Raw genomic sequence first — 20,000 nt, forward strand, 5'->3', positions numbered from 1 at the left:
TTAGTACCTACTTCCTACTGCTACTAATTAGCAGTAATTTCGAGTTACCAAATTGACTTTGTAGTCGAGCAGTTAATGTTACTTCTCGAATTATTAACTCGAGTTATATTATCTGAATTTATGTCTTCTCTCTCTCTCTCTCTCTCTCTCTCTCTCTCTCTCTCTCTCTCTCTCTCTCTCTCTCTCTACCTACCTATCTATCTATCTATCTATCTATTTTTCTCTTTTTATCTTATTAAAGCAAAACGCACCGATAAATCTAGTTAAACTCTTTCTCTCTTTTTCTCGTGTATTCAAGCACCGATTAGATACGAATAACGAGACTCGTCCTGTCATAAAATATAATTAATAAAAATCGTAGAATATATATACATACATACGAACATACATACATATATATATATATATACATACACACACACACACACACACACACATATATATATATATAAATATATATATAAATATATATATATAGGCGCGTGCCAGGGCGTCAACACACAGTGAAACCTGTTACACGAGCAACAGATATCTATCTCTGTCTTTCGTTCACTCTTTAAACAGGCGTTTACGTTCACAGCACCTGTTGAAAAGTGGTGCGGAAGGCCGTTGGAGGTCGTGATGATTTTCAGGATGACCGGCCGATCGCAGAACGACGGGTCACGTGTTCCCCCCAGAATGAACGTGATCACTCCGAGCCTACGTCGTACAACGTCGGCATACGTTATTATATCGTTGACGATCGAGATGCTAATCACGTAGGACGCGAGTAGAAATTTCTATCGGCTGGATAGAGACTTCCTCGTTCGGGCAACACGGGCCTCGCTACGGGATATATGGGTTGCCAACGCGACACATACAAATTCCTTTCTGAACACGAACAATGGACTACTACTATTAATACTACTTCTACTACTACTACTACTACTACTACTATTATTATTACTACTACAACTACTATTACTACTATTATTACTATTAATCCGTTGTGTCGCCCGCGCCTACGTATGACATAACTCGAACTTGAACGAGTAACGCGTTGAGATTAATCCGCGAGAAATGACCTTTGATAGCGATCATATAACGACTAATTATAGTTGATGCAGTTATAAACACGTTCATTTCATCCTTCGACCATGACTTGTGATTTTTTCTACCGTTTCTTTTTCCTTTTCTTTTCTGTCTTTTTTTTTTTCTTTTTCTTTTTTTTCTTTTTTTTTTTTTTTTTTTTTCTTTTTTATAAATGATCAATGAATTAGCATCAATGAATCGTTGTTTCTTTTTTTTTCCTCGTTAAGTATCTAAAGAGATTAGGGTTGAAATAATCTTATTACTTCCTATGAAATTTATGCGATTATATCGATAAAATATGCACGTAAATATACTACGGGAAAGGTGAACGAGTTGAGATAAGAGATAGACGATGACAAGAGACAATGAATAGTTCGAGATTGCACGATGACAGATAGCGAACGTTTATTTCCAAGTCACTCGAAGCGTGAAAGGTTAAGGATATATAGATAGATAGAGAGAGATAGAGAGAGAGAGAGAGAGAGAGAGAGAGAGAGAGAGAGAGAGAGAAAGAGAGAAAGGGGCTCGTCGAGCAGGTAGACAAACTATGTGGTCATAGTATTACCTACGGTCGATGCACGGCAACACCATCGAAGGAGGCTAACATAAGTATAAGAATGACTATGCGAGAGTTCTTCAGTGTACATGAAAACGATTAAATCCTTGTCGCCTTGAAGGCATCTTGGCGCCTTGCATCTATATATATATATTGCACATATATATATAACAATTTCCCTCATTCCCTCCTACCTTCTCTTTCTCTTTCTCTCTCTCTCTCTCTCTCTCTCTTTTGCAATGTTACTCATGCGATCTATCTCGAACGCGTTAGTAGCGCTATTAAACAAGGACGAAGAAAAGCGTTCGTAGAATCTTGATCGGAGATAATAGGATAGACGCGAGCCGATCTGAAAGGACGGCGATGTCGACGATGTTGCGAAAGAAAATAAATAAACAGGAGGAAAGAGAAGAAAATTGCTATCGACCAGTCTTGCCGGTTTCTTCGCGGTTCCGTGTCGACGACGATCGTCTTCTCTTCTTTCTTCTTAGCGATCCCAGAAAACCACCGTACCATCACCACCATCAACATCCAATGATAGCGAACGATCGAATTCACGCCCATGAACGTGTAATTGGATACAGAATTATTTCAATACGCCGAAAATTTCTTCAACGTAACGAAACACGAAGAGATCGTTCAATAATATCGAAAATTTCCAAAAAAAAATGAAGACGTCGACGTGAACGATTAAGTCTCGTTCGTCGATTAAATTTATTCGTGAGAGAAAAAAAAGAAGTTCCAAGAGAAGATAATATTTTCTTATTATTTATATTCACGAGAAAATTATATACGTGCCAATATAATATAAAGATAGAATAATAATTTTAAGTATATATATATATATATATCGATCAACAAAAGGATCGTTGTTTTTTAATCGACTCCCGATAAATGAAGTAAAATAAAGTTATGTAAGTAAAATTGTTTATCGATTAAAATTCCAATATTTTTTTCTTCCGATCGTTCAACCAATATCGATTCATTCAACATTTCTAGTGAATATATAAATATATTCTACGTTATTGTTTTTATGTGTGTATATATATATATAGTACATATAGGGATGAGTGTAATTTCAATAGAGTGTAGTTTCGATTCCATTCAAAGTCTAATTACCGAACCACGAAAAGGAAGAGACCGAAAAGGCGTGGTGTTTGCGGTGATGTAATGCGGCTGCTGAATATATATATATATATATATATCGTAAAGCGACGATGCCGACCGCAAACGATCGCTCTACCATAGCGTTCTCACCCTTATCGATACCTATTTCCCGAAGTGGTATATCTTACTTTCAAAGATTATCAAAAAAAAAAAGGAAAAGAAAAAAAAATTAAATAAACAAAAAGAAAAAAAAATTGTATAGATTGACAGGAACATCCATCCGTACATACATAATCTACTTTAAATCAGAAAACGTAACTTAAACGCACGTGAGTAAATAGATGATTTACAATAATAATATATCATTGCTGCATTCAAAAACATTTATTAACCGTAGCCTATCTAATTCGTAGATAGATAATTACATATATATATATATATATATATATATATATATACATATACAAACATACATAAAGATTAAACTACATGACCATATAAAGTATACTCATGGTATTTCCCTATGGTATCCTTAAAAGCGCGAGACTTGTGGAGGGAGACCACAAACCATTTGGTTTATTTTTTTTTTTTTTTTCTTTTCTTCATATCTTAATACGAATCAAAATACATAAATAAACACGGGCTTTCTTCTCGTGAGAACTCCGAAGAAAATCATGGAAGAACGTAGGCGGATTTGGCGGGAGGACGCGTTTAAAGGTCGTTCCACGTGCAAGGCGTCTCGTCGAGGAGAGTCAAGCAAGCAACCAAGCAAGCAAGCAAGCGAGCGAGCGAGCGAGCGAGCAAGCAAGCCAAGGCAAGGCAAGGCAAAGCAAGGCAAGCGAGCAAGCAAGCACAGGCACGGGTTGGACGCGTGGATGTGGAACACGAGCCGCGGAGTGGCGCGAGAGAGGTAGTGCTTGCTGGCGTGACGTCACGTCCGGCGCGAGGGCAACGAGTGTGGGAACCGGCGGCAGGTGCGTCCGAGAGTCAGCCAGAGACCGCGTTCGTAGGAGGAGAGAGAGAACGAAGAGTAAGAGGGGAGGACTTGCGTCCGACGAGGACCCTGGGGTGAACTCTCTCTCTCTCTCTCTCTCTCTCTTTGTCTCTTTCTCTCTCTTTCGATTCTCTTGCGAGCGAGCGCGAACGAATGAGAAGGGGCCCAAGGGGTTGAGTGGGGACTTGAGGGTTGGTGGGGTCGAGAGGGTGAGCAACGGCGAGGAAAGGGGAAAGGAATGAGGGCGAGGAGTGGAGGGGAGTGGCAGCATAGCCTCGGCAAAAAGTGGAAGCAGTGCTGCTGCATGCCGCCACGCTCTTCGCGCACGCCACGCACACGAAGAAGCGACTAACTTTGCCTCCGCGTCACGCACACGCCGCGGACACACGCGCCTCTGCGTGTCCCGACACTCCTCTCTTCTCCTCTCCTCTCTTCTCTTCTTCCATCCTCTCTCTCTCTCTCTCTCTCTCTCTCTCTCTCTCTCTCTCTCTCTCTCTCTCTCTCTCTCTCTATCTCTCTCTCTCTCCTTGTTTCGTATTATCGTAACTATGCGTTTATTTTATTTCCTCTATGTGAATTTCTTTCATCCAAATCACGTGTGTGTTTGTGTTTTGTGTAACTATGCAAAGTTTATCGCCAAAGTTATACGTATATTTTTTTTTCCTTTTCTCCTTTATCCTTTCCTTTTTTCCCTCCTCCCCCTCCCCCTCCCCTCCCCCCCCCTTGGCCCACCAATGTTTAACGAAAAAAATGATCGACGAGATGCTTATCTCGTACTTGTATAGACACTTTATATTATATTACTTGTAGAATTTTATTTCCAAATCATGTTTAAGGAAAACGAAGAGAGAGAGAGAGAGAGAGAGAGAGAGAGAGAGAGAGAGAGAGAGGGAGAGCGTCGCAATTTATGTATCATCATGTTTCTTGATATTAATACATAATTTTTTTCATTTCTCATTAGAATCCAGTTTATTAACATTAATTTTGTCGATCGTTCATACTTTATATATATATATATATATATGTATTTTTTTTTCTTTCTTTCTTTCGTTTGCATAATTCATCGCGATGAAATCTTTCTTCTTCTCTCTCTCTCTCTCTCTCTCTCTCTCTCTCTCCCTCTCTCTCTCTTCTTTCTCCAACACCGGCGGTCTCGACGTTTCACGAGCGTCACGGAAGATTCAACGTAATTGGCAACGGCTCGCGTGCGAAAACAGATTAACGCGTTCGAGTGCTAGGAAGGAAACGCGAGTCGCGCGTTTCTATCGAGGACGCAACTTATGTATGTATGCTCGCACCCGTGAAATCATTCATTTTCTTGAAATCGTTCGTGTGCTTCCTTAGGATCTTTCTTTCATCTCTTTTTCATGCTTTCTTTTCTCTTCTTTTTCTTCTTTCTTCTTTTTTTTTTCTTGCCCCCTCTCTTTCTTTCTTTTTTTTTTTCCTTACGAAACTCGCACGAAACAACGGGAAAAAAAGAAATGAAATTTCCACGTAATTTCGTTCGTTGTAATAATGCAAATGTCATTTTCTAAAATAATCACGATATATTAAAATAAACGTATGTAATTTTTACACACGCGCACACGCACAAACATATACATATGTATATATATATATATATATATATATATATATATAGAGAGAGAGAGAGAGAGAGAGAGAGGTATGTTATTCATGTTTACAAAAAATCGATATAAATTACAAACGCATAAAAATAATATATGTATGCATTTATGTACTTATGTATTTCGTAGGAGTTATTTGCACGACCTCGAAGCCCATCGCGTAGCAGCTGCAATCGTCGCTTTTTCATTCGCGAAATGTTTACGATAGTCGTTTTCGTTTGTACCTTTTTTCTCTCTCTCTCTCTCTCTCTCTCTATGTCTCTCTCTCTCTCTCTCTCTTTAGAAGATAAGCGTCGATGGGTGTCTATGTAGTTTAGAAGACACTTGTCACAACAATCGTTGGCTACGACGTTCCCGGCAAAATGAAATCGAGGACGGGCTCGCAACTCGAAATTTACAAGCACTTTGCAAATCCTCACGTGTTTTCGTTGTCTCCAAGACTAAATTATCTCTTCTGTGTATCTCGTTACGTTTTCGAAGACTCTCTTTTTTTCTTTCTATCTCTCTCTCTCTCTCTCTCTCTCTTTCTTTCTTTCTTTCTTTCTCTCTGGTGATTCCTTAGGTAGGTACGTACATACAAGTCGTAATCTCGATGGCGAATCGATATCGCGCCACCGAGGAGGAACCTCGCGAACGATAGAAGCAAGCATTATGCGAAGCTACCTGCGACTTGCAAGGAATATAAACGAAAGGACGCGCGGGTGTATAAATAAATAAGAAATGTGGACAGCCGGAGGTCATAGCAACCAAGTCTCCGAGTACTCTCTTCTTCCTTTTACACCTTTCTCTCTTTCTCTTTCTCTCTCTCTCTCTCTCTCTTTTTTCCTCCCTTGAAACTCCATCCTACTTTAGTCGGATATCGTTTACGCATAAATTATCTTTCGGGATTTACGAACCCTTCCGATCGTTACTTTCTTTTTACCAAGAATTATGTTCCGTAGTTAAGGTATGTGCTTTCTAAAGAAAAGATTAAAAAAAGAAAAAGAAAAGGAACAAAAAAAAATGGAAAAAGAAGAAAACAAATGAATAAAAAAGTTAGAGAAAGAAGAAAAAATTTTTTACCCGAAAAGTTTTTACAGACAGACGCACATACACATAAACACGTACACGTTTATTTGTATATATTATTAAAATTCTTCGATAAAGTGTGTCTGTCTCGCGTTAGAAGACACGTAACTGATTCCTAACCATAGTTACGTACGTATTATTAACTAGAAATAGATGAAAGAAAATATCATTGGAATTATTCTTGCGCGACGCGAACGTACCTTTGAGAAGAGCGCCACACTCTCACGTACGAAGAGCCTGTAATCACGAACTTATAATAATGCGTTATCTTCTCTCTCTCCTGGAACTGGACTGTAACGACCCGAAATTATAACCGATATCAATTTTATATTTATGACGGCGCGTCGTGCACGCCCGGCACACCTGTTCGAACGATATAGTTCGTAACGTTTCGCCTTAGCGATGAAAAGAAAAAATAAAAAAAAAGATGAAATTTAAAAAAGAAAAAAAAAATAATACAATGTGTATCTATTCGAAAGAGAGAGAGAGAGAGAGAGAGAGTGTGTGTGTATGTGTTCGTGAGAGAGAGAGAGAGAGAGAGAGAGAGAGAGAGAGAGAGAGAGAGAGAAAAATATTTTCAACGATCCTCGAAGAGCGCAATAATTTTACTTTCGTGCGATTTTCCGCAATACCGCATATCGGCTTTCCAACGCGCGAGCGTTAACTTTTCGATGGTCTTCGTTCGAGTTGACGTGTAATTACGTCGTTCAAGTATTAATTGAAAGAAACGCGTTCGGTAACTGCGAATAAAGCGCAAAATAAAGATCGTACCGTTCGACATAATTTCATGCGTCCATGTCCAAAGAAAGGCGTAATATGGCATATAATGTACGTATATATTTGTAGACAGCATATTTGTGTATATATATATATATATATATATACATATATATGTGTATATACATACGTTGCAATGATTATTAAAGTTAAATCGTGCAGGATGAACGTAAATAAGTATGTCGTTTTCTTCGCACCGCGGATATGTATTTACTTATAATACATACATACGTATACGTAGATACATACATCGTTCCAATGCCGAGAAAATAATATTTTTCGAGGACTCGTACCGATTTTGTCTGACGTTAAAGACGTTCGTCATTGATAAATGTACACTGTCATTTGTGCTCGAATTATTGAACAATCTGTCTGATTTCTTTTACTTTCTACCTATATCGTCTGACGATTCGAGTATTTCTTCGACCGATATTTTTCTTTCTTTCTTTGTTTCTTTTTTTCTTTCTTTTTTCGACGATTCTGTGATATATAAATCTACCTCTTCATCTCTCTCTCTCTCTCTCTCTCTCTCTCTTTTTTTCTGTCTTTCTAAAATAATGTTCTTCTTTTTTCTCTTTTGACAACCTCAAACTGGAACAGCACCGATCATTCCTGTTCAAATTATCGAACAATTCGATGATCTCTTTTACTTTCGACTTGGATCATTCAAAGCTACGAATTTCTTTCTTATAATATCTACAATATATAAATGAATCTCTCTTTTTCTCCCTCTCTCTCTCTCTCTCTCTCTAAAATGGCGTTTTTCCTTTTTCCTTTCGATAACCTCGAGAGAAACACTTTCACGCTTTAATTCGCGAGACGTACGAAGGAGATCCGCTTTCTCGCGTGCGATTCTTCAAGACGTCTATTAACGCGAATCACACGGTTTCTGCGTGTCGAAACCTCGAAATAAACGAAATAAAAAAAAGAAAAAAGAAAAAAAAAAATAAAATGAACGAATAAACGGACCAACCAACCAACCAACCAACCAACCAACGAATGAACGAACGATTGAAGGAGGACAAGTAGAAGTAATAGTAGAAGAAGTAGAAGAAGAAGAAGAAGAAGAAGAAGCAGAAAAGCTTCCGTTGTATACCGTTGGCATGAACCAGTCCATGGTCCGAGTATTATATCGCTATTATAATTACGTCGCTGCACGATCGTCCGACAAGCTAGTCAAGCTTGTTCGAGATCGACACGCACGCGCGACTATAATTTTTATGAGCTCGACGTGACTACTCCTCGTCGTCGTCGTTGTCGTCGTCGTCGTCGTCGTCGTCGTCGTCGTCGTCGTCGTCGTTGTCGTTGTCGTCGTCGTTGAAATGGAATGCACATTGGCGTGTTACTCTTTCGCGAAAATGCAAATCTCACGTGTAAAACGTCTATGTATTATTTTACAATTTCTTCGGACGCATTGCGAGCATGCACATCAAGTAATAACTCGAGTAATAACTTTTTGTATTTTTCGTTTTTCTTTTTCTTTTTTATTTTTTATTTTTTATTTTTTATTTTTTTTTTATTTTTTTTTCATTCTCACGATTGTTCTATCTTTCTGTTCTTTCCATTTTATCGATCGTATTTTATAAATCCTATGGACGTTTAAACGTGTTTCCCAACGATAATCCTCTTTAGAATATTTTTTTTTTTTTTTTTTTACTTAAAAGAAGAAACGATACACGTTTTACGCATCTTTTATCTATACTTCCGATTATGGATTGTACCTTTTCTTTCTTCGTCATCCCTTTGCGATAGAGTATATTATATAGATATGATGAAACGTACGAATGGTACGTTAAATTTATTTCAAACAATACTATTTACTCGATAAAGAAAACTACCATTACCGGTAACAACCTTGTCATTAAAGTAAAAACTAAAATATCATGCGGTTGATTTATATTTTTTCGATAAAGTTGAAAGATGATATGATTATCTTCAAGATAATCCATCTCAAAATAACGATATAATTTCTCTACGATGGTGTTTAATTTAAATAAATAAAACAGAAACGAGAAAGAGAAAAGGAAAAAAAAAAAAAGAAGAAAAAAAAGAAAATAAAAGAAAAATGAAAAAGAGAAAATTGGAAAGGAAGTTAGTTTACCTTTCTAATCTAAACAACGTTAGATAAACGACGTAAGTAGGAAGAAAAACGAAACAAAAAAAAAAAAAAAAGAAAAAGAAAAAAAGAAAAAGAAAAAAGAAAGAAAGAAAAAAAAAAAAAAAGAAAAGAACTTCGTTCGTAACGATCGGACAACACATAGTTTGAAATGTTGAACGCAAATGACAGGATTCATTTTGCGGCGAGGAGATAAAGAAAAGCGAGGAGAAGATTTGAAGGAGAAAAGGATGAAAGAAAGAGAAGGATGAAAGTAACGGCGAGGATGGACGTAACGAATTTCGTAGCAATTTCACTGCAATTTGCCGCGGAGTGCGTCGGGATCCTTTGATGAACGATGCGCTTTCCTCGGACACGTTCCTCTTATCCCTTTTCCTTCCTCCCTTCCACCCTCTCTCACTCACTCACTCTCTCTCCCTCTCTTTCTCTCTCTCTCTCTCTCTCTATCTTTCTCTCTCTATCTATCTCTGTCTTTCTCCCTCTCCGTTTCTCTCTCTCTCTCTCTCTCACTCTCTCACTCTCTCTCTCCTTTACCTCTTTTTCTCGCCTTAACGCGCGGTTGCATAAACGTCGAGGCTCATAGCTTGCCTCCTCCAACGAGTTCATTTCTCACGATTTTATTTCAGCCTCGCGGTTATCCGAGAATGGAAAATCCATGCCGTCAAGAGGAACTTCTTCCTTCCATATAACAATAACTATACTTATTTTCTGAATATTATTCTTGTTTTCCTTTTTTCTTTTTTTCCTTTTTTTTCTTCCTTTTCGTTTCTTTCTTTCTATTTCTCTTCTTTTTCCTTTTCTTTTTTCTATCTTTTTTCTTTTTTTTTTTTTTTTACGAGTACTTTCCTTAAACAGATATCGTTTTTCTTCTTTTTTTTTTTTTTTTTTGTTTTTGTTTTTTTTTCCTTTGAAAATTAATCGACAACCAATTGTCAAAGGTCTATTGAGAAGGAAATATCCTGAGGAAAATAAACATTGCAATTCTTAATAAAATTATGATCGAAGTATCTCGCTTGGATGTTTTTTTTTCTTTTCTTCTTTTACGAAAAAAAAAAAAGGAAAAAAAAAGAAGAAAAAAATCGACAAGAACGTCTTACGGATTTAATCCTAAGAAATAGAAAAAAAAAAAAAATTGTAATTCGAGATAGTATTATTGTCAAAGTATCTCGTTTGGATTTTTTTCTTTTATTTTTATTTTTATTTTTATTTTTATTTTTTTTCTTTTTTTTTTTTTTTCGAAAGAAACACAAATCCCAAGTATCCTCCTTAAAAGGGACGTCACTTTTCTTAGATTAATTGACAATAAATTAACTGTCGATCGACATGTACGTCTCATATATTTAATTCTAAGAAATAAAAATTCCACTTCGTAGTACAATTATTCTCGGAGTAACAATTATTATCACCCTCTCCCTCTTTTCTCCTCGATTTCTCCCCAACCACCACTATCCCCCCGTCACCCCCACGCACCTCCCACCACGTTTAAAAGGATAATGTTTTTATTAGATTAATCGGCAATTAATTATCGGTCAATCGACGTCACGACATAGATTTAATCCCACAAAGGATTTAACTTCCAATACGTGTTTCTTACTTCTGCTAAACGATATCCATCTCTCTCCCTCTCTCCCTCTCTCTATCTCGCGCGCTCTTTAGATCTTCTTCTCTCTTTCGAAGAAAAAGGAAAGGCGGCTTCTTCTCGTGCGTATAGCTCGCATCTTTTCTCGAACTTCGAGAAGCGATGGAATAAGAAGAAGAAGAAGAAGAAGAAAAAAGAAAAAAAAGAAAAAGAGAGAAAAAAAAAAGAAAAAGAAGAGATAATCGGTGGTAGTTAGCGCGAACGTAGTAGTATCGTTGAGTAGAGAGGATGTCGCACATCGATGCGGTACTTGTTACTCTTCTGCATAACTACATCCAATTAAGGATACGGGTATTCGTGTTATCTGCCTCTTCGTAAGGGACCGCCAGGATGGACCCTGTATACTCTACATAGTTACACAGCTATCATCCGTAGATGGAGTCCTCAAGTTCCGCGAAACTGACGAATATCCTGAGAAATCGTTAAACTTCGCTCGTTTTTTTTTTCTTTCTTATTTATTTATTTATTTATTTATTTTCTTTTTTTTTCTTTTCTTTTTATTCATTTTATTTCCTTCTTCCTCTGCTTCTTTTTTCTTTTTTCTTTTTTCTTTTTTTTTTCTTTCCTTTTTATTTCTCCTACGTCCCGTTCTCAAAGGCTTTCGTTTCATTTCTGAGTACGTGTACGTGTTGTGTGTGTTTGTGTTATGTATATGTACGTATATATACCTAAATCGTTTGATAAGCCTGAACGTCTTAATGTTCCCACGCGTACGAACTTGTAAAATCTCAATTTCATTGCCGGATACTAAATGTTCTCCTTCCATTCGACGGTGGTTAGTTGAAATACGATTAAATGAAAATACGGGATCTCTTACACGTTAGGCGTTTGAATGAGATACATTTAACTAAGGAAAATAAATAAATAAATAAATAAATAAATATTTACATAAATAAATAAATAAATAAATAAATAAATATTTACATAAATAAATAAATAAATAAATAAATAAATAAATGAACAAATAGAAAAAGTCAAAGTTTGAGAAAGAAATTAAACAAAAAAAAAAAATAAATAAATAAATAAAAATGAAGGGAAAAAAAAAGAAGAAAGAAAAAACTTTCCAGCGAGATGAATTTCTAAGAATGTCAAGAGCAACTTCCGTTATCTCGTAGATAGGTATTATACGGGTAAAATCGAAAGAAGAAAATTCTTCCTCGAACGTAATTACGCATAGTCTCGAGAGTAATTTCGAAGGAGACTGAGAAATCTCCACCTGTCCTTTCCTATGCGACACACAATACACATAAGAACGTAATTCCCTTCCCCCCTCTCCTGTTATTCTCTTATTTACTCTCCCTGAAAACTTGTATCATTATTCTCGAGAAACGATCACGCTCGAATATCTGTATCTGTTATCCGTAATCTGTATTTATAAAGCAATTCCAAGAAATATATTTCTTAACTCAAACGTTAATAACGAAGGAAAACATTATAGCAAACGATTTTTTTCTGTCTTTTTTTTTTTTTCTTTTATTTTTTTTTTTTGTTGTTGTTGTTGAATATTTACGATAAAATCTCTTTGATCAAATTCATACGAGATAATCTTTTGCGATTTGAAACAACGAATAATGAAAATAAAGTGAAAAGGAAAATGAGACAAATTAAAAGATAAAAGAAAAATAAAAAAAAGAAAAAAAAATCAGAAGCATTTTACAGAGCAAGAAACTTAAGGAAAACTTTTTAATCCGTCGACGAGTGAATCGATCGATTAGAAAAATTATCGACGAATAAATAATCTCTTTTGCGAACGTATAGACACACGCGAAAAGTATTATAATAATTTGATACTTCGATCCGAATCATTATCGCTATCGTTAACATTAACACCAGCGCTATTATTCTTTTCAGAAAAAAAATGCAAAAAAGAAAAAAAAAAAAAAAGCAAAGAAAAAAAAAACGAAAAGAAAGAAAAAGAAAAGAAAACGAAAAAATTACAAATTTTCTCTTCGAAGATAAAAGAAAATAGCTTAGACGTCGTAGCGTCTCGACGTCAACGACGAATTTATCCTCTTTCCGTTCTACTCTCCGAATATAGCGTCGCGACGCCCGCGCTTTTTCGGTTCACGGCTTCACGAAAGAGAGAGAGAGAGAGAGAGGGGGAGAGAGAGAGAGATAGAGAGAAAGAGAGAGATATAAAGAAAGAGAGAGAGAGAGAGAGAGAGAGAGAGAGAGAGAGAGAACGCGAGATGGTTAAGCTTTACCAGATGCTACATTCTACTAGCCTGCTAACAGGGGCTGCTCGCAAGCAACCGCCTGAATGCTTCGTCTTATCGAAAGCTCCCTGGGAGACACCTCGAAGCTTTTCCTCCCTTTTTCATTCATTTTAACGAAAAGGTAAAGTCGTTTATCTAGAGAGAAAGAAAGAAAGGAAGAATGAAAGAAAGATTGCGCGCGGGTCCTTCCTCTTTGTCTGCCTGCTCCCTTGCACTCGCTCGCTCGCATGCCGCGAATAAGAAACTCATCTTTTGAAGGCAGAATGAAAAAAGAAAAAAAAAAGAGAGAGAGAGAGATAGAGAGAGAGAGAGAGAGAAAATCAGACTCCGACATCTCTCTCTCTCTCTCTCTTTCTCTCTCATATATTGCGATTCTCTCGCGATACATCGACGTAACCAACCAATACAAATTCCGACATCTCTCTCTCTCTCTATCTCTCTCTCTTTCATTCACTCACTCGTTCCTCTCTCTCTTTCATTCATTCACTCGTTCCTCTCTTTCATTCACTCACTCGTTCTCTCTCTCTCTCTCTTTCACTCATTCACTTGTTCTCTCTCTCTCTCTCTCTTTCACTCACTCACTTGTTCTCTCTCTCTTTCTCTTTCTCTTTATTTTTTCTATCGCAATCCTCTCTCGCGATACATCGACACAACCAATACTTCCATACTCGTAAATGTTACCCCAAGAGTTTTCCGCTCTTTTGTTAAACGTTTTATTATTGGCAGTCGCGGCCCGATATCAAACCAACGTGTTCTCCTGATAAGCCGTCGCGATGTCTGCCGGTCGACGCCCCTAATTTTAATACTAATTATTCTTATTATTATTTATTTTCTTTTTCCTTTCCCTCTCTTTAATCACCAGTGATACTCTTCCTCTATTTCAAAATGGAGAATTTCTTTCTTCTTCTTCTTCTTCTTCTTCTTCTTTTTTTTTTCTTTTTTTACTTATCACGACTCGGTGATTAGTACTTAATCCGATTAGATCAGATTACGAAGAGTTAAAAAATAAAATATTGAATTAATATTGAATCTTTTATTACTAATTATTATTCGTCGATGACAGTTTGATCGATTAGACGGTAAGCTTCGAAGGATTAGACGGATGTTAATTAATTAACATTTATATATACATATATGCGAATATAAATTATTTTTTATTTTGTTACGTAATCATATCTAACTATACGTAATCAGATTCGAGAAAAAAAAAAGGGAAACGTATATGTATATGACCTCCTCGTGATTAGATCTAATTATTAATTCTAATAGAACGTCGTGTAATTTTAATTAATCGAATGACTTTTAATCCTAAAGAAGAATTAAATTTAAACATGAATCTAATGAAAATCTAATGACAAACAATATACTTGATATATATATATATATATATATATATATATATATAAAGAAAATAAATACATAAAATAAATAAATAATTACATAACAATAATCCAACGAAATTTGTAATTACGTCGTTAATTATAACGTAATCACTATAATCGTCCGATTGATTCTTCCTGAAGAAAAATAAAATCGAGAAAAAGATATCGTCGTAGCTCTCGTATTGTCTTCTAACATATTTCTATCTCTATCCTCCTTTCCTTAGAAAAGGCAGGAACGCATAAGATGTTGGGACGAATATATCGTATTTTTAATCATTCTCCACATAGTCCATGATATATATCCCCTAGCTTTGTTTCCTGTATTCCTAGTAAAAATATCGTTGCAGAAAACATCGACGACACGAACATTAGAATTTTTCTCTAATACTATTCTCTAATACATCCGAGTCATCGTCGAAACGATCCACATATATTATATATATATATATATAAACTCTCATTTACATTATAATCGAAACTACATATACACTTACACGATCTTGATCTTTGACATAACAATTGGAAAAAAAAAAATTGTAGATTACCAGATAAAAACGGAGAAAAAAGACCAAAAAAAAAAAGTATACTTTAACAAACAATCGTTATTATATCCAAATAGAAAAAAAAAAAAAAAAAAAATAAAAAAAGAAAACTTCAAAAAGATTCTTGAATTAGATAACTGATAATTAAATAAGCTGACAAGTGTGAAATTAATCTTCCTAATACTTTATACTATCCGAGTAAGAAGAGCACGCATTGACGGAGTGCTGTCACTTTCGGTCGAAGACAAGGCGGGAGAACGTATTAAAAATAGAAGAAAAAAAACAAAAAAAAAAGAGAGAGAGAGAGAGAAGAAAAAAAATCTACGAATTCATGCTGAATCTTGACCACTGCATCTATAACAATCATCTACTATTCGTTAATTAATATCCGATCGTTCATAAAAAAAAAAAAAAAAGAAAAAAAAAACCAAGAAAAAGAAAAAAGAAATTTGTGAAAATAGCATTATTTGAGATGTCGTAATGACGAGCACGTCGTCGATTAAGAAAACTTTTGTATGGTACGACGAGGAATTAAAGAGAAAATTTTGAGCGTTCGTAATTTCGGATAGGAAAAAAAAAAAGAAAAAAAAGAAAAAAGAGATGAAATGGTTGAAGGAATGAATCGATATCGAAGTTAAACCACCAGGCTTCGTGATGCTGGCTTAGGTTGATAGGCGCCTGGTGTGGCGCCAGCTCGTCTCTCGACCTGCGGACTCTTTCCTCGCACAGGTGTACCACTATAGATATATCTATCTCTAACCCTTCCTCTCTCTATCTCTCTCTCTCTCTCTCTCTCTCTTATTAACTTAAATTCGAGGAAAGCTCAAAAGCTTCTGGACGACGTCGAGCTCGTCGACACATGTCGATGAGACTGCCCGCTTGTCGCTCAACGCTTGTCGCGGCACGGTCTCGGCGAGCTTGCAAGCACGGCTAACAGAACAACGTAAGAGTTTAAAGCACAGTTTCGATCGATTTAACACACACGAGAGAGAGAGAGAGAGAGACGTCGCGACGTTCCAACTCAAAGTAAACCAATCAAGCTTTACTATCCTTGAGAAAAACGACCTTGTTGTTCTATGATACTTCCTCGATCCGTTTGCCTTCTCAATTCTCTTTGATCGCTCGCTGACCTTCTATTGTCCTCTACGATCAGACATTTCCTTGATCCATCGATCGTTTTCCTCAATGGCATACGCCAGCTATAACTAACTTTCCTTCCACCTCTGTTCGAGTAATAATACTTTACGATTATGTTTACATTTCGCTCGTGTTTACATTTCGTCGGCCAAGATTTTGTTGGCTTTTAAGATTCAATTTTACTCGCTATTAGATAATTATCGTAGAACCTTCGATTTTACATAGCGAGATTTGTTTTTATTAAATAATGTATTTTATATATATATATATATATATATATCTGTGTAGATAATTATTTAATATATAATTATTAATATATATTTAACATATGTACATTATCATATTGATTTTCTCTTCGTCAATTGTCCTAGACCACTTTTTCATTATTCTCTTATAAACTCCTATGAATTATTTAAATATTGTATTAATTATTTATGAGAAAGAGAGAGAGAGAGAGAGAAAAGGTTTTTTCCATACATAGATAGATACGTATGTAACTCATTAAACGAAATAATGATATTTTTGAGATGTTATATCCATCAGGTGTTTCTCTCTAGCTTGAAAATCGATGTAAACGGGAAGACTTTCCTATTGCTGCTAGCCCGTTACAAGGTAGATGTAATTTTTCTACGCTCCATTTTGAACAACCCTTTACATGTAAACGACTACTTACAACTGCTTTATGTTTCTCTGTTCTTTATTAATAAATTTTGCAACAATATTACAACAACGTTACATTTTCCAACATATTCTATGTTACTTTCTACCAACGTTAACGCGTGTATATATATTTTGCAATTGTTTTTTAAACAAATACCGTGGTCCCCTCATTGATCGTTAGGCACAATTTCTCTTGGCACATTTCTATAAACGGAAGAACCTATTAATGATACCTTCTTTCCTTCCGCACAATTATTTAAACATATTTCAAAATGTTCGTTTAAAAAATATAAACATTTTATATATTTTCAACAATATTATGAAGAAAAAAAAGAAATATGTATATATATATATATATATATATATACACACATACACACATATACAATGCGACGGGATAGAAATAGTCGTTAAAAATATAACACAACAATACTGTTAAATGTTGAGGGGAAGGAAAAAAAAGATTTCAATGCATTATCACTCTATCGCACGAACTTCATTAATATGCAAGATTTGCATTTAAGGCCTGGCCGTTTCAAAAACAATAAAAAATAATTAGAAGACCGATATGATAAATCCATATGATAATTAACAAATACTCGACTGTTAAACGGCAAATGCTTTTAACAAACATAATAACTACAGGTGATTCATAGTATCCGGATAATCGAAAACTTGGAATATAATCGACTAAACTTATTAATCATAAAAACAAAACAAAGCAGAGAGAAAGAGAGAGAGAGAGAGAGAAAGAGAAAGAAAAAGAGATAAAAAATTATCAATGAGAACTGCATACTTTTACGATTGTATGCATTTTTAATTGGGACGCTGTATATACCTAACGTATATGGAGAAAGAGAAAGAGAAAGAGAAAGAGAAAGAGAAAGAGAAAGAAAAAGAGAACGCAAAGGTAAACTCATGATCGTACTCTTAAAAACGCCCCTGAGAAAGCTCAGCGGCGCCCTAGCGTCGCGACGCTTTACCCGGCTATCATAATCAAGTCAGATGCACAAATAAACACACATACGCGTGAGCACATATATATATATATATATATACACATACACACGTACGTACGTACGTATATAGATGCAAATGCACAAACAACGCGTCACGTATTCTCCTATCGATGCGTCTTTATCGACGACGTCTGACAAAGCTGCCCGTCAAACGGAAGACGTCGTCTGACGTACCAACGTGATAGGATAACACGAATACTGTGGAGCTTTACGCGCCCAACTGACCTTCGCCAACTACCCTCCTTTTGCGAATATATGTTATATGTATGGTGTATATATATATATATATATATATATATATATACACACCTAGACACATACGTATATAATATATTATTCGCGTATATATAGATAAACACGATGAATCCGGATAAAATTAGTCGAATGATTCGAATTATTTAATTAAGTTATGGCGTTTAATATATCAGTCGAAAAAAATATTTAGGGAATACATACTCGACGAACTTTTTATTGATATTTTTTCTTTTTTTTTTTTTTCTTTTTCTTTTTTTTTTTTTTTAAATATAGATATATACATATACAAGGATAGATAATTATGATAATTAATCACAAGTCATCTATCGCATTTCCTGATTGTAGTAAACGCGGGATGATATCAAAAGTTTCTAATTGATATTAAAAATCGATCATTCGTGTTTCATTTTCTTCTTTTCTTTTCTTTTCTTTTTTTTTTTTTTAATTCGTGGAATTACCAATGCGAGCTTAATTAATAAGTCTAAAGAGGTCATCGAAATAAGATAATCGATTTTTGATATAATACAGAACATTTTTTTGATAGTTTAAGAACTATCCCGATGATTCACATCGTGTTTATACAATAACAAAATAAATAATATACATATACATAATTTCTAATAATTAATTATTACGAAGATCTAGTTAAAAAAAAATAAATTTGCAAGTTACGATTAGTTCATATCTTTACTATTTAAATATATTTATATATCTTTTTCTTTCTTTCTTTTTTTTTTTTTTTGCTTTTTTTGATATATACATTTTTAGACGTTTAAAATGGAGTAAAGTAAATGCGATTTGATTTGATAACCTAAAATGACGTCGGAGGCCGCACCGTGGCGTCCTCCAGAAATAGGAGAACAATAAAGATCGAAGCTATCATCAGGGATGTTAATATATACATACATATATATATATAGGTACACATATACATATAATATACCTTCTAATGCATATATACTTAATATATAGAATATAAGCGTCTACGTTTTTCTCACGACGCGAATTACGTTGGGCGTCGTTACGACGAGAAAACGAACGCGGCGAACAGAATCTACGTGGAGGTAGACAGCGTCGCGACGCCAAACTCCCACCACGTTGGGCTCTCTTCGCCCTTAATTATAGATCAATGTTTCTCTCTCTCTCTCTCTCTCTCTCTCTCTCTCTCTCTCTCTCTCTCTCTCTCTACTCTTTCGTTCAATGCGAGGGTTTTCTCTCTGCGCAGGCGTCAATGGGAGGAGCAAAAGTTTCGATTTAGGGAAGCCACGTGTGTCAGAACGATGACGTCATTCTTTCTATACCAAAAAAACTTTTCTCTCTTTTTTTTCCTTTTCTTCTTTGTTTCTTTCTCCATTCGTGTCATATAAACAAGTCAAAATATGTTTATCAATTAGATCGACTATTCTTTTATAGATAAAGTATAAAGAAAAAAAAAAAAAAAGAAAAAAAAAGAAACGAGATGAATGATCAACTGATAAGTAAGAAAATTATAAATATATTTTCAATTAATTATTTCTTTAATTATTATTCCCCTGTCTTCCAGGAAATTTAAATCGTCACGTGTTAAAGGGAAAGAGAGATAGATAGATAGATAGATAGACAGATAGATAGATAGATAAATGGAGAGAGAGAGAGAGGAAGCAGACTTCTCGATTAAACAATCTAGGTGAGCTTTCCTGGCGCGTCGTTTTATTAGGATTGCATAGAAGATAATAGCTCTACATTCTCTTTCTCTTTCTCTCTCTCTTTTTCTTTGTTAAAAATGTTCGACGAAAACAGAGAGCTTTCGAGGCTTTTACGTTCGACGAGCGTCGCGACGTCGTATTAGGAAAA

General features: G+C 35.3%; 1 protein-coding gene across 12 annotated transcripts in view; it reads right to left on the reverse strand.

Annotated features, from left to right (window-relative positions):
* The window catches only part of LOC118451242 (tubulin monoglutamylase TTLL4-like), a 139,049-nt gene that overhangs the window by 23,136 nt on the left and 95,913 nt on the right, over positions 1-20,000 (reverse strand). Inside the window, exon 1 of one of the 12 annotated variants that reach the window (XM_085658799.1) lies at positions 584-853. The exons of the other annotated variants lie outside the window; for them this stretch is intronic. The gene's annotated coding sequence lies outside the window, so the exon portion shown is untranslated. Of the gene's footprint in view, positions 1-583; positions 854-20,000 lie in introns of those variants that run through there. 12 annotated transcript variants of the gene reach the window in all.

Source organism: Vespa mandarinia, chromosome 8 (assembly GCF_050613455.1).
Source record: "Vespa mandarinia isolate Hongniang chromosome 8, ASM5061345v1, whole genome shotgun sequence".
In the NCBI taxonomy this organism is placed as follows: domain Eukaryota; kingdom Metazoa; phylum Arthropoda; class Insecta; order Hymenoptera; family Vespidae; genus Vespa; species Vespa mandarinia.